This window comes from Mus caroli, chromosome 13, assembly GCF_900094665.2.
Source record: "Mus caroli chromosome 13, CAROLI_EIJ_v1.1, whole genome shotgun sequence".
NCBI lineage: Eukaryota > Metazoa > Chordata > Mammalia > Rodentia > Muridae > Mus > Mus caroli.
The window spans coordinates 110,000,353-110,019,185 of NC_034582.1; the positions used below are offsets into that span (position 1 = coordinate 110,000,353).

The following is an 18,833-nucleotide window of genomic DNA, read 5'->3' on the forward strand; positions in this document are numbered from 1 at the left end:
ATCTTCCCAGCCCCAAAGTTCTTGTTTTTTCTAAAAGATACAATAGGTACTATGGAGCAAAAGCTCTTGCAATATTTCCATTCCATCTCCCTCATTTGCTTTGATACAAGGTTTCACTGTGTAACCCAGACTGGCCTGCAAATCACTACAGTAAGACTGAGTTTAAAATTCCCAGTCTGCCTCTGCCTCTGCCTCTGCCTCTCTGCCTCTGCCTCTCTGCCTCTGCCTCTCTGCCTCTGCCTCTCTGCCTCTGCCTCTCTGCCTCTGCCTCTGCCTCTGCCTCTGCCTCTGCCTCTGCCTCTGCCTCTGCCTCTGCCTCTGCCTCTGCCNTCTGCCTCTGCCTCTGCCTCTGCCTCTGCCTCTGCCTCTGCCTCTGCCTCTGCCTCTGCCTCTGCCTCTGCCTCTGCCTCTGCCTCTGCCTCTGCCTTCCTCCACTTGCTGACATTGTAGCCATGCATGGCCACTCTTGATCATATCTTTTTCATTTTTATACATACCATTTTTTAAAGCCTACAGATTTAGAACACCAAAACCCATTCCTCAAGTGATAGATAGATGGTATCAAACAGCCATAATCTCTAGGATGATTTGTGGATTTTCCAAGTTGATGAAGCCTGCTAGTCTGAAAGCTTGTGTGCCTCCAATATAGAGACAACTGAACTTCTAGAAGGATTACATTGGCAGTTAAGAAGAGATTAGATAATGAGGGAGAAGCAGTTGGGACTGCTAACACCCTTACAAAGTAGACTCAGAAGAGATTTACCCTGGTTCTAGCTTGTGAAAATGAAGCAAAGTAACATCTGTAAAGCAGAAAGCAAAATCTGGGCACTTGCTTTGGTATTTCTCAAACAGGACTTGGAGACAAAAACTGATTTTTTTATGTTAAAGAAACCACTCAGTTGATGGCAATTTTAAGCTTCTCAACCAGGTATTAGATGCCTGAGTAACTTTTTCCCATATGGCTAGATAAACACATGTCCCTGTGCATAGACACTGGAACAATCTTCTTTGGATTTGCCCTTAAATACTCCAAGTTTTTATTAATGGATTGATTGGATGCTCCACTTTGGATAATGCACAGCAATTCAAATCTCAAAACCAAACCTTGTTTCTTCTTTCATGTGCACTCCTGTATTCCACTAGGTTTTGTAATTGTAGCCTTAGAAAATACAGCGGCTTCAACATCAAAGCTGTAAAGAAGAACACAGTATACTTCAGTTGGAAAGGTTAAGGTATTTGCTTGTCTCTAAAATATATTAAATGTTGTCTTGTTTTACTTCAGATTTTATATTGGTTGTTTTATTTATTTACATTTCAAATGTTGTCCCCCTTCCTGGTCTTCCCTCTGCAAGCCCCCCGCTGCTTCTATGAGCGTGCTCCCTCACCCACCCATTCCCACCTCACTGCCCTAGCATTCCCCTACGCTGGGACAACAAGCCTCCACAGGATCAAAGGTCTCCCTTCCCACTGATGCCCGGTAAGGCCATCCTCTGCTACATATGCAGCTGGAGCCATGGGTTGCTCCACGTGTATTCTTTGGTTGGTGGTTTAGTCCCTGAGAGCTCTCGGGGGGGTGGGGGGGTGGGGGGGTGGTTAGGGTTAGTTGATATTGTTGTTCTTCCTATGGGGTTGCAATCCATGTACACTCCTTTATTCCTTCCCTTAACTCTTCCATTGGGGTCCCTGAGCTCCAGCAAACCTATAGATTTACTTCACATTTTAAAGTAACTTTTTGTGCTACCGAGAGTTTCCTGAAGTGCCCTGAGACCCATTGCTTGGCACAGAGTATGGGCAATACCACGACAACGAGGTTACAGAAATTTCATGTAACTTCAACCATGTTCTCAAGAGTTAGGAGGGTTCATGACAGGTGCTATCACAGTCCATTTCTTTTCTCAAATGGGTTTCTCTTGTATAGCACCACAATAAAATGACCATTATTTCTCCAAAGCCATTTTCATTGACTTACCACACTCAGGAGCCTCCAATGGGTTCCATTACTCTTGTTGGATTTAAGTGCCAGATCTGCACTCAGCTTGAACTCCCCCATCAACTGACTTCTATTTTTTCCCAGCTCCTCACATCATAGACTACTCCTCTCTATGGACAGCTCGCTGAAGTTCAGGATATCTTTGCTGAGCCCTTGGTCCTTCTGTGTCCCTGGTAGTTTTTAATTTTTTTTAAATTATATCTCACTCTGCAGTGCTGTTTCCCCTCTCTTCTCCTTATCTCTCTATATCTCTGGTACTTCAAGGATAACTTTTTTGTTGTTGTTGTTGTTGCTGCTGCTGTTGTTGTTTTGAGCAAAAGCTTCTGTATTTTGTTCCATTTGTAACTAGAGTATGAGTGTTTTGCCACAGTGCTTGTGTTTGCTCACATTGTGTTAGACCACCAATCTTCCATGTTTCTGTGTCCTTAGCTGCACAGGTAAGGAATAAGAATATTGGGAGAATTAAATAATTTCTTACTACAAAATGCTCAGGTCAGGTCCTGGCATTCTGGAATGCTTACTAACAGTTACCTATAGTTATTTTTATCTTCCTTATATTGGTTATAGGCCACCTCATTCATGGGCTTACTTTTGTCACTGTAGTAAAAGTTCTTCCTCCTGAGTAAGACTCACTGTCTTCCAGAATCTGGTATTGAGCTTGATTGGGAAAATAGAGCCTTTAGATAGACAATTGTAAAATTATCATGTAAATAAATACATTACTAATCAATACTCTCAGTTTTATGTAAGTGAAATTGGTTCAAAGTTACCTTTGCCCTTATGGTTTGTTGAAACTGACTTAAAAAAAAAAAAAAGGTTAACCAACCTTCCTGTGAGGCTTCTAAAATAATTTCCTGATTTCTTAAGAAAGGCTACCTTGTTTAAATTAAATTATTACTATTTATTATTATCCATCCATCACTATAAACATCTATCACCATGTTGGAAGTCCATCCTGCGACCTCCTTCCCTCACCCTGCCTCCATTTCTCTTCTCATCACATTTGTGAAGAACTGTGCTTTCTCATAAGTCATAAGACAGAGACCAAAGAAGCTATTAGGTTTATAGTTTCACCTTTTCCAACCAAGAGGCTTGCTTGCCACAGTAATATGTTATGGCTTGAGAAGGCACATAATTGGGCTTGGTGGAGGGTGGCATAATAAATTCAAGCGAATAAAGCTACATAAACAGTCTTAAACAATGCAACACAGTCCATAAAGCAGAAGTTTTGCAGGAACTATTTTAAACTAGGACATACATTTTCAATTTCTAGTATAGTTTTGTTCTGAATACAACACTGCCAATGTGTGACTATAGAGAGACCAAACCTTACCCTGTGCTTATAGGATAGTTTAAAAAAAAATGGAGAAAGGGAGAAGTGGGAGGTCCATGTCCACTGGCACTTCCTTTCACTCCATTTTCACCTATATCATCTGAAGAGAGGGGTCAAAATACCTCTACCTAAAAGAAATAGGAATCTACTGCATTAAACTAATGGGACAGTAATGACATGTTTGGTATAGATAGTGGATTCAAAATCCCAGACAAACACATGACATCACGCTGTATATCCAAGAAGATGAGCATTCATTCAGCATGCATCCATTCCTCTTGTGGTCTGGATTAAGAATCTGGTGTACGTGGAGATGATCGTTGGGAGCTGCCCATTTTCACTTCAAGATGACTTCATGACGGGAGGCTGACCTTCGATGTTCACCAGTTGCCTAACAGTGGGTTACAGTCAGCCTAACAGTGCCTAACAGGTACAGTCAGCACATGGTCTGGGACTAGATAAGAGTTACAATGATTTGCTACAACCATATTATAAAATCCACTGCAATGGTTAATTTTATGTGTCAACTTGTATAGGTTATTGTATCCAGTTGTTTGGTCAGGTCATGTATCCTGTTGTTGTAAATATGTAATTTTTTACATGTGATTGATATTAAAACATGTAAACTTTAAGTAGATTGCCCTTAGTTAACAGAAAGACTTACTAGAAGAGGTTGTGGTCATTTGGGAACCCTTTGAAGAGAGAAAGAATTATGCTTCTGATTGCCTTTGAAATTGAGACTACAATATCAATAAGTCTCTGGATCTCCTGCATTCTAGTGTGCCCTCTAGAATAGAACTTGAGAGTCCTTAAAACTTAATTTGTTGAGCTATTTATTAACTTACTTAACTTTCTACTGAAAAGATCTTCTCCTGAGCAAGAAAAACTTATTTCCCCATCCGAGTTAAACTGACTTTGTAGATGATCCAAGTGTCTTCTGCAGGTAAGATGCTGTCAGATGCCTTTCGCTTTTTTTTTTTTTTTTCATTCTCTGGATTGCATTTTATAGAAATGGAACAATATGGAAGAAGAAGAATATAAAGAGACAAGAGTGATATCCTATTCCAGAAAGTTTTGTGCTTGTGCTACAAAATGAATGTGACATAGAGCAGCAGATAAAGATTATGTTAAAGGGGATGAGAGAAAATGGAAAAGCAAAAGTTACACAGAATGATAAAGCTGTACAAGGTCGCCATAACTCATATCCGTTCCAAATCTAAATGCCTAAAGCACTTGCAAAACATGGAAGAGTTTTGTTTGTGTCAAGGTAGCAATTTAAGTCATATTTTTCCCACAAAATAGAACCATCATTTCTGTCATATATCTTCAAGCTATGCCAGTAAATGGTTGAATGGATTTCATTTAATCATCTAAGGGATTGATGCTGAAATGGACTTCAAGTGAATAAGTTAGATGTTAAGGATATATCAAATTCTCTAGTGGCTCATGATGAATTCTTAGAGGATGAAAACCACCCTCTGTCGTTTGTAGATAAGAACTTTTAAAAGTGTGTTTTGCATTTGAAAAATAAATTGAATGGAAATTTTTCCTAAGTAGGGCATATTTCTGATGACTAAGATTAGTAAATTATATCTACTCCAAACCAAGTCAATAATGGACCATTCCCAGATAAGCATGCAAAAAATAAATGGGTCACACATAACTTATTGCTGAAATAGTAGACAGAAATGAACCAATTTAGTGTACCACAGAAGTGGCTCAAAGAAACTAAAACCAGGAAACTTCCCCAAAGGCCCCAAACGTAATTAACTAGGAAAGCAGAACTTTCATCAGGGACTCATATGAAGGTCATTAATAATTTCGGGAAATAACTAACCCATTCACAGTTTCTGTGGGACAGTAATTGGTGTGGAATCTGAATAGCATAATGAAGTTTATCTTTCAAGTGATTTTTTTAAAATTCATAATCCAAATGAAAAACTGAGCACTCTTTACATAAGAGAGAACTCAAGCTAGAGAGAGCCATAAATTGTCAGGGAGCCACACTGCAGAGTGTACCTTGCAAGTGGCACATCTGTGATTGATGAAGAAAAAAAAAATCTCTTAACATCACAGTAAAATTTTTTTTTATTAAAGATTTTCAATCTTCATGTCATCCAAGGAAACAAATAGACCAGCTGCAGGTCTTCACCACGCCCTTCTCTCCTCCAAATCCAGAGCCCCCAGACTCCACCCCAGCTCTGTCTGTAGAAGAGCACTTGCTATACCCTCCCATTCCTTTCTATTGCCACTTCTCCCCATCTCCGTCTTCACCACGAGAACTTTCCCAGTGTCCCAGCCCTCAATCCAGCAAGCATTCCTGCCATCCCACCAACCAAGCCTGCCAGAGAAGCAAGTACACCAGCCAAGCAGGTAGGCAACGTTCAGATCCTTTCTCCTCTCCTCCCTCGTTCTCCTTCTTCTGCTCCTCCTCCTCCTTTTTCTCCTCCGTTTCCTCTTCCTCTGCCTTCAGATCCAATTCTCTAGTCTCATCACAAGCTTTGCAGCAGACTAACTGCTGAGGCCCCCCTTTCCTTTCTGTCCCTTCTCCAATAGATCACACAGATCTTACCTTCCAAATTTCCTTCACCTGGCCCCTTGTTTTATCCCAGCCCTCAACACCAATAGGCATTCCCTGGACACTCCCAGTCTACTTTGTCTCGAAAATCAGAAAGTCCAACTGTAGATCTTTGCCTCTCGCTCAATTCTTCTGAGTACAATCCTTTAGTCTCATGCTCACATCTGTAGCAAACATTTTGCTGTGGTTGCTCCTTATTCTCCAGCATCATTTCCAGAAGATTAAACACATTCTGGTCCAACAACATGTTTTCCTCCCTCCTCTGAACACCCTTAACTCAACTCTAGCCCATTCCCATACTAAGTTTCAGCTCCCAATACCTAGAAACACATTCTACCCAGGATATCCAGTAACCAGAACTAGAATGGTTTTCTAGTAGACAACAAGGCTACTACCCTCTCCTAAGAACCAGATAGGGCAACAGAAACCAAGGAACAAAACACACACACACACACACACACACACACACACACACACACACACAATAAAGACAAGACCAGATGAGAGAATGTACAATTACAATCATCTCAACCCCAGGTGCCAGTGCAAAAAGAAAATCCACAACATTCAGAACAATATGTCTCCACTACAGCTTAGCAACCCCACTATGGAAGGTTTTCTCAAATAAAATATATAGTGAACATAAGATCGGGACCTTGCAATAGTCTTTGTAGATATGATACAAAGACTATTCCTTGAAGAGAAAATGAATAAATCTCTTAAAGAAGTCTATTAAAACACAAAGAAGCAGTAGAAGGAAATGAATAAAACAGTTAAAGACCTAAACATGGAAAAATAATGAAAAAAAAATTAAAACATAGATTGGCAAATGAGAAATTAGGAACTTGAACAAGAACCCTAGAGGAAAGTATCATCAACAGAACACAAGAAATTGAAGAAATAATCTCAGGCATTGAAGGCATAATAAAGGAAATGGATACCTCAGCCAAAGAAAATGTTAAAGCTAAAAAACTTTTTAGCATAGAACATGCAAGAAATATGAGGCACTATGAAAAAATCATATCTAAGAGTAATCGAGAAAGAAGAAAAAGCCCAAGTCAAGGGCACAGAAAAATATCTTTAATAAAATCATAAAGGAAACTTTTCCCAAGCTAAAAAAAAAGGTGTTTCTCAAAGTACAAGAAGCATCCAGAACACCAAACAGATCAAAAAACAAATCACCTCTGCCTATAACAATCAAAACACTCAATGTACAAAACAAAGATAGAATACTAGAAGTCGCAAGGGAAAAGATCATGTTAACATATGAAAGCAGAACTACTAGAATAATACCTGACTTCTCAACAGAGACTCAGAAAAGAAGAAGGGCCCAAACAGATGTTCTATAAACTGTAAGAGACCACAGATACCTGTCTGGACTATAATATCCAAGAGAACCATCAATCCCAATAGATGGTGAAAAAGACATTTTGTGATTAAAAACAAATTTAAGAGTATCTATCTATAAATCCAGCATTGCAAAAGTCACTACAGTGAAACTTCAACCTGAAGAGGTTAACCACATCCAAGAAAACACAGGAATAAATAATATCAGACCAGAAAATTTAATAGGGGAGACACACACATGCATATGCACACACACACACACACACACACACACACACACACACACCACTACCACCACCACCACCACCACCATCATGCCATGCCAGCAAACTAACAGGAATCAAGAAACGTGCTCATTAATATTTCTAAAAATCAATGGTCTTATTTCTACAATAAAACAATGTAGACTAAAAAATGGATTCAAAATAGCATCATTTCCTTCTGCTGCATCCAAGAAATACATCTCAACATCAAAGATAGACATTACCTCATGGTAATAGGATGGAAAATGATATTCTAAGCAACCAGACCTAAAGAAAAATCCAGTATACCAATTTTAATATTTTCCAAAATAGTCTGTAAACCAGAATTAAAAAGAAGAAAAGGCTGGGTGTGGTGGTGCTTGCCTTTAATGTCAACACTTGGGAGGCAGAGGCAGGCGAATTTCTGAGTTTGAGGCCAGTCTGGTCTACAGAGTGAGTTCCAGGACAGCCAGGGCTACACAGAGAAACCCTGTCTCAAAAAGAACAAAAGAAAAAAAAAGAGATAGGGAAGGACACAATATACCAATTAAAGGAAAAAAATCTACCAAGAAATTCTTTATATCTATTCACCAAACACAGGGAGACTCACATTTATAAAAGAAACACTACTACAGCTTAAATGAGTAAGCTACTGTCTCCGTGAGACAGGTCACCCAGACGAAAACTGAGCAGAGAAATTCTGGAGCTAACTGATGTCATAAGCCAAATAAATCTAATATATTTACAGAATATTTAATGCAACACAAAAAATATACATTCTTCTCAGTACCTCATGGAACTTCCTTCAAATTGACCACATATTCACACGCGAATTAAAGTCTCCATAGAAACAATAAAATTGAAATAACTCCCTGGATCCTAACTGCAGATTACCAACAACAAAAAGATTATACACTAGTGAATAGTGTATAGATAATATAGATAATATAGAATAATAGATAAATATGATTCACTGAACAACTCTCTACGTAATGAAAAATAGATCAAGTCAAAAAATTAAGAAGAAAATTAAAGACTTACTAGGATTGAATGAAAATGAATGCACAGAGTACCCAAATTTATGGGCACAACAAGGCAGTTCTAAGGGACAAGTTCATAACACTAAATACCTACACAGAAAATTGGAGCAATCTCATTCTAGTAGCTTCTTGGTATACCTGAAAGCTCTAGAACAAAAAGAAGAAATCACATCTGAAAGGAGTAAGGGCCAAGAAATAATTAACCTTGAGATTGTATTCAATAAAATAGATACAATATCAACAAAACATAAACAATACAAAGAATCAATAAAACAAAGAGTTAGTTGTTTAGGACAATTAATAAGGTTGTCAAACCCTTAGGAAAGTTGAGTAGAAGGTGGAGAATGAAAAACCAAATCAACACAATTATAAATGAAAAGGGACATAACTACATGCATCAGGAAAATCAGAGAATTATGGGGACATGCTTCAAAAAACCTGCACAGATTTGAATATCTAAAAGAGATGGAAATTATCTCCATATATACCAGCAGGCAAAGTTAAAACAAGGTCAGATAAGCAATTTAAGCAGACCTATAACCCCTAGTGAAATAGAAGCAGTCATTAAATGTCTCCCAACCAAAAAAAAAAAAGGATCCAGGGCCAGATGGTTTTAATGCCAAATCTCAACCAGACATTCAAAGAGTGAATATCAATATTCCTCAAATTATTCCACAAGATAGAAACAGAAGAAACATTACCCAATCCATTTTATAATTACCCTGATACACAACCACACAAAGACTCAACAAAGAAAGAGGATTATAGAACAGTATTACTTCTGCACATAGATATAAAAATTCTCAAAAGCAAACAAAAATATTTATGGACCAAATCCAAGAATACATCAAAAAGGTTATCCACCATGATCAAGTAGGCCTCATCTCAGACATGAAGAGATGCTTTTAACACACTTTAATAGATAAATATGATTCACTGTATAAGCAAGCTGAAAGACAAAACAATTATATGATCATCTCATTAGATGCACTAAAGGCCTTGGACAAAATCTAATGTCTCTTCATAATAAAAGTACTGCGAGATTAGTGATACATGGGATAGATCTCAACATAATAAAGTCAGTTTACAACAAAAACATAGCCAACATCAACTAAAATATAAAGAAACTCAAATCAATTCCACTAAAATCAGGAGTGTTGTGAGCCAGCCAGCGGGTCACATGGACAGGGTACACCTGAGTGGCAGCAGGAGCTGAAAGGAGAGGGTAAACTAGGTGGTCAAGAGATGCAAACTGGAAATAAAGAAGTCAAAGTATCATTTTATGCAGATGAAATGACAGTATCAATTTTCACCAGGAAAATCCTACAGCTGATTAATGCTTTCAGAAAAGTAGATGGATGCAAAATTAACTAATAACATTCAGTAGGGTTCATATATACAAATGACAAATGGACTGAGAGAGAAATCACAGAAACAACAGCTTTCACAATAGCCTCAAATAATATAAACTATCTTGGGCTCGCTCTAATCAAGCAAGCGAAAGTCTTATATGATAAAAATTTAATATGTGAAGAAAGATCTTGAAAAAGATGTCAGTAGATGGAATAACCTCCAATGGTTGTGTGGGTCAGTGGATTAACAATAAAAATGGCCATCCTCCCAAAAGCAATCTACTTATTCAATGCAATCACTATCAAAATTCCAATACAGCTCTTCACAAATCTTGAAAGGATGATTTTTATCTTCATATGGAAAGACAACAAACCCACAATAGCTAAGACAATCAATAATAATAATAATAATAATGATAAGTAATAATAATAAATGCTAGAAGTATCAACATCCCTGACATCAAGTTGTACCACAGAGATAAAATCATAAAAGCAGCATGCAAAACAGACAAAGTGAATAGCAGAATTGAACTGAAACCCTAGCCATAAATCCACACATCTATGAACACCTTGTTTTTGATAAAGTAGACAGAAATACATGCTGAAAAAAAGGTAGCATTTGCAACAAAGATGCTGGTCAAACTGGATGGCTACATGTAGAAGAATGCAAACGGATACATATTTATAACCTTGCACAGAACTCAACTCCATATGGACCATAAACCTTAACATAAAACCAAATTCCCTAAGTCTGATTTAAGAGAAAGTGGCATATATCGTTGAACTCGGTGTACAGGGACTTTCTGAACAGAATACCATTATCACATGAACAAAGACCAAAAATCAATAAATGGGACCTCATGAAACTGAAAGTTTCCGTAGGATAAAGGACACCATCATTTGAACAAAGCAGCAGGCTACAGACTGGGGTAAGAATTTTACCACCTACACATCTGACAGGTGTCTAATATCCAAACTATATAAAGAACTAAAAAATCTGGATATCAAGAAACAAATAACCCAATATAAATAAGGTGAACAGATCTAAGCAGAGAATTCTCAGAAGATGAAACTCAAAATGGTTGAGAAACAGAAATGTTCAACATCCATAAAACATTGGGAAATGCAAGTTAAAACTACTTTGAGATTCCATCTCACACTCAGGAGAATAGATAAGATCTATAAAACAAGTGGCAGTCCATGCTAGTGAGGATGTGGAGTAAGGAGAAGACCCCATTCATTGCTAGGTGAAATGCAAACTTACACAACTACAAACAGAAACAGGGTGCTGGTTTCTCAGAAAGACAGGAATCAATCTATCTCCAAATCCAGCTATGTCATTCTTGGGCCTATACCAAAGGATGCTTCATACTGCCATAGAAACACTTGCTTATCTTTGTTCATTGCTGCCTAATTCATAATGGCCAGAAACTGTAGACACTCTAGATGTTCCTCAGAAGAAAAAAATGATAAAAAAAAATGTGATACACAGTTGAATTTTAGTCAGCCACTAAGGGAAAAAAATGAAATCATAAAATTTGTATGTAAATGTATCAAACTAAAAAAATCATTGTGAGTGAGGTAACCCAGAGCCAAAAAGACAAATATGAATACAGTATGTATTTACTTATATGTATACATTGGCTAAATCAGTAATAACTAAGCTACATTCCAGAGAACCACTGTAACAGACAATGAGGGGTTAGATAGATTTCCCTAGAAAGGGGAAATAAAATAGATAGTTATGGATGCATTTGAGATGGGGCACTAGAACTGGAGGATCAAGTGTGGAGGGGGATGGCAAGGGAATACTAGGAGAGAGAAATAACTTTGAGGTGTAGTATGGAAACCTAATAAAATTAAAGCTTCCTAAAATATATACATATATGAAAGTGATCTAAATAAAGTTGCCAAATAATGGGGGAGAGAGATCTAAATGGGCATCTCTTGATGCCAAGTGAAGTTTCCTGCATCAGGAATGGGTGACATCTAATTGTGCTGTTGGCCAAGGGGTCCCAATAGAATCACCCAAACAACTCAGGCTGTAGCCAAGGCTATATGTTTCTCTCTAAAAACTGATGACAAATCCCTATTACTGAAGATAACACATACTAAACTCATTGAACGTGCGTGCAGAAGTCACACTGGTACCACTTAGATCCCTTACTACTAAAAACTAGGATTCTCGGTGCAGAAAGGAACTCTCAGTGAAATCCATACCTGATATTATTTGGGTGACCAAGAAACCAAATGATATGTTCAACTAAAGAAACACAGTCATAAAATGTCTCCTCATGACATTCGGCTCTCCTCATAAACCAGTGCCTTGCTCAGCTGTTATCAGAGAAGCTTCCCCCCATGCAGCAGATAGAAACAAATACAGAGAACAATAGCCAGACAACATGCAGAGAGTGAGAGAGAGACCTGGGAATACTCAGCCCTAAATGGGATGTCTCCATCAAATCCCTCCCCACAGAGCTCAGGAAACATTGCAGAAGATGAATCAGAGTATAAGAAACAAAGGAGATGGAGGACACTAAGAAAATAAGACCTTTTAGATGCAACAGACCGACACACATAAATCCATAGAATCTGAAACAGTATGCACAGGGCCTGCATGGGTTTGAGTTAGGTGGGTCGGGTCCTGGAACATAAAGGAGAAACGAACATATACCCTCATCCTTAACCCAGAAGCAAACTCCAATTGATAATCACTTATATATGAAAATCTTGTCTTGGCTGAGTCTCAGTGGAGAAATAAATTCTTAAAGTAGGCTGCATGCCAACAAAAAACAAAGACAATGATCTTTGGAGGTTCCTTGTCTCATACTGTCATGTTTTAATTTTAATTTTATTTTTTTCCTGTTTTTTTTTTTTTTTTAACCTTCAGGTCCTTTGTGTATACAATATGGCTTCCGGTTTTGTGTTTTTATGAGATACCTGAGTGTTCAAAGGGTTAGATCTCTACATCTATATCTGGTTCTTGTACCTTTTCTTGGGCTCTTTTTATTGATTTTTTTTTTACTATTCTGATGTGTTTGTTTTTATCTTTATTTTAGTTTATTCCTATGGCTTATAAATCTGCTTGTTTTCAAATGAGAGACAAAAAAAGGATGGATTCAAATGGGAGAGGTTTTAGAGAAGAACTGTTTGGAGGGAAGGAAGGGATTCACAAAGATAATATATTATAGGAAAATAATCTATATTCAATAAAAAGAAAAGAGAATCAGATCACTGAATAAAGCAAAACCATTACACCTTAAAATAAAATATTTTCAACCTCATATTTCATTTTCAGCTAAAGCGGTAATGTTTCTAAAAGGTCTCAGAGGAAAAGAGTTTAAACAGCAGCAAGGTCAGACTCGCCTTTTTGTTTTATCTGGAACTGAAACAAGCAAAGAATAACTCTCCCTTCATCTCTTCCAATGGGACTGTGACTATTTGTTTACATTTCTTTATCAATATCTACAAAAACTACAAAAAAGTTTCTTCAAATATAATTAATTTACACATTGAAAATCGACAAGCACAGATCATACAGATGGTAATTCTACCTTATTTAAAATGCACTTCATTAAGATGTGTGTGTTAATCAACTTGAAAAGGGGGCATCCAAGATTCATATGGTGGAAGGAGGAAAGTGGATTAGAGATGGAAGCAAGTATACGAGAGACGCTTGCTTGGGGAATGTTTTGTATTGAACATATTTCAAGGCAATTTTCTGTTTTTAGAAAGAGAACTAATGTCTTGGTTGTAAAATCACCAACCAGATGAAGGTTCAAAATCTATGCTGTCTAGCTCAGCCTTTGTTGTCAACAGTGAATTCTTTCACATTGGTCAGCATCACCATGCCTCAATTTTCTATGTTGTCAAGTAGAAATAGTGACTTGTCTAAATAGTTTATTGAGTTAAGGCAAAGAGAAAGGATGGTGTATAAGAAAGCCTCCCTTGAGGGGGGAAAATGCTACTTTGTTGCAATATTTTATTACTCTGATTCATCTAAAAACCATCCTCTACTTCAATAGCTTTGTAGATCTTGCAGCTCATTTTCTTTTTCCATCTGAACAGCAGAACAAATGTTCCATAAACTCCAGCCCATGGAGAAAAGAAACCACCTTTCACAAGTCTTGGAAGCTGGTACTCAATCATATTCTATTGGATCAAGGTAAAATTGTTTCTCAGAAGTTTGTGGCCTCATTAAAGAAAGAGCAGATGACTGTACTGTTAGGGTGAGATTCCGGTCAGCCAGAGGATTAAATTAGTATTGAAGAGGCCCGGATCCAGGAGTGGAACATAAAGACTTTCTCCACATCTTCCTCATTTAGAATCTCTATATATCCCACATTTATGGGTGATCCCTCTTAACTCACAAAGTACAGAGCAGAGAGCAAGTTTACCTTGTACTAGTGGAGATCCATACATTTCCTTGAGAGCCCCTGTTTTCATGTCACATAGAGCCTGAGAGGGGCCTCAGAAATCAATCTGTCTAGTGGCTTCTTTGTTTTTTTACTACAAACTCTCTTTGGTCAAATATGCTCCCACCCAGAGTATTGCTGTGTAAGATATTTTGGGCCATTTTCTGGTTGGCACAGAAAGAAGGAAATTACCCACTCAGTCCTGACCAGAGCCTCAGAGACACAAAGCCATCTGGAAATACCGCATCTCCTCTCTTCTTTTATAATCCAGGATAGGAATTTATTTTCCTGGGAACCACATTTAGGGACTACCACTGGTTCTTACTCTGTTACTCTAGGCTGTTTTCATTTTCTTCCAGGTTCTTATTTTCCCAGAGTACAAATGAAATCTCTGTGGGCTGGTTCTAGGAGGGAGACTAGGGTGTGGGCAATGTGGAATAACTAGACAAAATAGGGAGCAAATCAATATATACCTTGCCACTAAGGATTTGTCACCCAGAGGTAAAACATTAAAGAGATACGATTAAATGAGGGTTGAGGATTTGGGGAACAGCAAGTCTAAAATTCAGATTCAGGGTTCGAAAAGACCTTAGCTCCTGTGGATTTTATCTCTGAATATTTACCTCAGAGAAAGCGAGAAACTTCATTCACTTTAAATTCATGTCAATAAGCACTATGCTGTGGTTGTTATTAAAGGATGTGACTTTTTAAGAAAAAAAAAAGGCAATATTTTTCAAAGGTGGAACCATTTTATTTGTTTGCAAGATTGTTTTTTGTCCTTTGTGTTTGGTGGGGTTTGGCACTAGGATCTTCCTGCTAGTTTAACAGTCTGTCACTGAGCCACATCCCCAGTGCTACCAACTGTTTTAGTGCCTGGCTGAAGAGCAGAGCTATGTGTAATCACACTGTGCGTAGCCTCTGGGAAATATCACCAAGGGTTTGCAAGAGTGCGAGAGCAAAACACAGATGGTATCTGAGTAGCAGTATTTTAATAATTCCCAGAAACAGGAACCAGGAAGTTCGGTGTCTGTACTTTTAGAATTCTTATGACAAGCTGGCAAACAAAGATGGTAGAATCCATGGAAATTTTGCAGGCTAGCTAGCCTAGCATATGCCACAGTGAACAAGAGACCTTAGGTCAAAAGTAAAAAGCAATGTTGCCCTATGACCTCCACATGCACACACTGGAAAGGCATGCACACACACACACTGGGCATGTTCACACACATACATACACACACACATACAAATGATCACAGACACACACACATATCATAGGCACCCAGATATATTAAACATTAAAAACAAAAAGAGAAAGATGTGGCCGCTCACACCGTTACTTCTGCTTGGGAGGCAGAAGCAAATCTCTGGGAGTTTAAAGCCAGTCTCAACTACATAGTGCATGCCAGGCCAGCTAGAGCTATACATACGAGGAGATTCTGTCTCAATAATCAAACAAACAACAAATAAATGAATAACAAATATAAACAAAGCAAACAACAGAACAAGAATTACACCTGATATTTTCCTCTGGCCATCACTCATATGTGCATATGTGCATCTACATACAACATACACATACTCTCACACACACACATACACAAACACACACACATACATACATACACACATACACACACATATGCATCTAAACTGAAGATGAAAACAAAGAAGTCTTGTTTTAAACTTACCATTTTCCAGTTCACTAATATTGGAAAGAGAAAAATGGAAATATTTAATCCATTTGATTTTAGACTTTATTTAGATTTTACAGATATACTCTGTGTGAACAGAGTAATGAATAAATACGGATATTATTTCATGTGACTGCAACTGTGGTTGAAGATAGTTTATTGCTAACAGTTTAAGGGCAAGTTCAAGAAACACATACAGGAAGGACTGGCAAGGATGCTAGGAGACCAACGTAAGGATCCCCAGTCAGCACTGTAGAAATCACTTCAAGTTAGTAAGGAACTAAATACCTTACAGGCTTTGTCATTGGCTGTAATAGGCTCCTTGAGCACAGTCAGAACTCGAGAATCATCCTAGGAATGACTGACACATCTTCCAGCTGGGACATTCAAGACTAAACGATAAAAACCATAAAGCTTTCTACCTCCATTCTTTCTCCTGTCCAAAATGAACTGCATGTTGAGCCCAATCACATGTCACTATTCTCTTAATGCGCCATTACATGACCCTCATACCCAAGTCATTATGTCACCCATGTCCTCATGCCAACCTGAGGTGATCCCTACAGGAGCAGAGGGCATGGAGACACAGCCTCAGAGTGCTGAATCCATCCATAAGAGCTTTAGTTTGTGTAAGTGATGTGTTTCCTACTTGGCACAGGAGAAAGTCATAGTACAGTTTGCAATCTGAAGATGTGGTCTTTTATGAACAAATGGAGAATGATAACAGCCTGATAGAAATTCAACATCTATAATTCTTACTAAGAAAAAAAATCAAACATACTATATGAAACCACACATAAGGCGAGCACATGCATAAAATATCAACACTATAAAGATAGAGGCAAAAGGATTAGGAGTTCAAGACTAGCCTCAACTCCACAGAGAGTTTGCGACTAACCTGGGCTATATGACATACAATCTGAAAAATATAAAGCAAAGCAAAACAAACAACAAAACAGCTACACCTATCAGCTTCACTTTTTCAGTGTACTGAGAATAACACATTTTAAAGTAATTATAAGTAATCGTTGTTAGGAAAAATATTGCTAAGAAATGTAAAAAAGAAGGAAGACAAAGAAAACTAAAAGACAAAGAGGAAATGTCATTTCCTTCTGCTTCTGTTTTGTGTGAAAAGGATGCCTAGCTCATAGAACAGCAATATGCTTTGGGGTTCAAAGAAAGTTGTAATGGAATTCAGATCTTCAAGCCTCCAATATTTACTCCCTGAATTCCAATATTCCTGTGACATACAAAACACTAGCATTTGCAGAATATAACAGAGACACCAACTGTGGGATAAAGTAATTGCACATATTTTAGAATGTTCCCAGAGAAGGAAGGGCCAGGTGAGTGGTGACACGGTCCAGAATAGCTCTGGCATTTGGGGATTACTATTATATGGAAAAACCCTGAAGCAATCATAGGGAGAAGTGGTAGGTAAATATTTCCTTGAGAAATACTGTCTCAAAATTTACATTGCCCTTTCCTTATTTTTTTTCTCGAAACTAAAAATACATAGTATAGCTTTACTAGAAAAAAGGGTGTGTGTGATTTTTAATAGAAAGGACTTCTTGGCTGTATCAAGTGCCCATTGGGGACACAAGAAGGAAAGACCAGCATGCCACTAAGGTGATCTCAGTGAAACCTGAAACAACACAGACGTGAGAATTCGTTGTGCCCTGTCATTGGTGCCTGCTGATTAGGACCAGAAGACCATGCCCCTCTGGAGTAGGGACTGCAGCAGTGGCACCAGAGTGGCTTTTCTAAGTGGCATTTAAGCAGCTGAGGAAATGTGAACATAAACACATTAAACTCAGCCTGCTGTTGGGAAATGGAGAACATGAGCTACACTGCCTGGCTAATGTGGTCTTAAGGAAGTCCCTGGGCCTCCTTACCTGTGACATGTGAAGGCAATAATGATATATGCCAGGACATGATATGCCATGATATGACATGGCAGTCTGAAGTCTCTCTTTTCTTCTAGATGGCTCATCCACTACCCTGTGTGTCACTATTTCATGATGTGATCCTTTGCCAGCCAATATCTATAAGTCTTTTTAAAAAAATACACCTTTTGATCTTTTGACTTTTGCCAAGGCTTATACAAAAAAAGGCTATTTTCTGGATAAACACTGGAAAATATGTTTCCTCATATATATAATATTCTCTTCACTATATACATGCAAAGACTTCAACAGGCTACAAAAAATATCTAAATCCATGAATATTTCTACCCAGAGATATGTGGACATGCATGCCTGGAGTCTGTTAGCAGTCTCTCTCTCTCACCTTTTAACTTATCTTTATATGCATATACACACATGCATACATACACAAACACACACACATATTGTATTTCACATGTCATATTTTTAGCATGTTCTCCCCTCTCTCCTAACTCTTCTCGTATCTACTACCATTCCATACTCACCTATTAGATCTGGATATATACTCTTGAGTGTGGGGCCATCCACTGGAAAATATTCAATATATCAGGAATTACATCCTTAAAGAAAACTAACTTTCCCCAAAGCTGGTGATCACTAGTAGCTTCCCATCTAGGTATGGGGCCATCTCAACCTCTCTGCTGGAATTTTAGTTTGATTGGGGTTCTTACGTGTCTTCTGTTTGCTGTCATGGCTGCTGTGATTTCCTGTGTCCATCTTGCTGGGTCTTGAAAACACTATTTGGTTTTGACGTTGTTTAACTCTCCTCTGGCTCTAGGGCAGTATTCACTTTTGTTTGCTGAACATTATGTTTGTGTCTGCAGTATATTGGGTATGTGTTTGGAACAGCACCTATGTCTCCCTTACTTCCATGCATTACTTAGGAAATTTCTCAT

At 38.1% G+C, this 18,833-nt stretch overlaps 1 long non-coding RNA gene across 1 annotated transcript in view; it reads right to left on the reverse strand.

The window, feature by feature from the left end:
* Positions 1-857: 857 nt before the first annotated feature.
* The window catches only part of LOC110307572, a 32,340-nt gene continuing 14,364 nt past the window's right edge, over positions 858-18,833 (reverse strand). The window contains exon 3 of the long non-coding RNA XR_002379422.1: positions 858-1,190. This is a non-coding gene — a long non-coding RNA (uncharacterized LOC110307572). The remainder of the gene's footprint in view (positions 1,191-18,833) is intronic.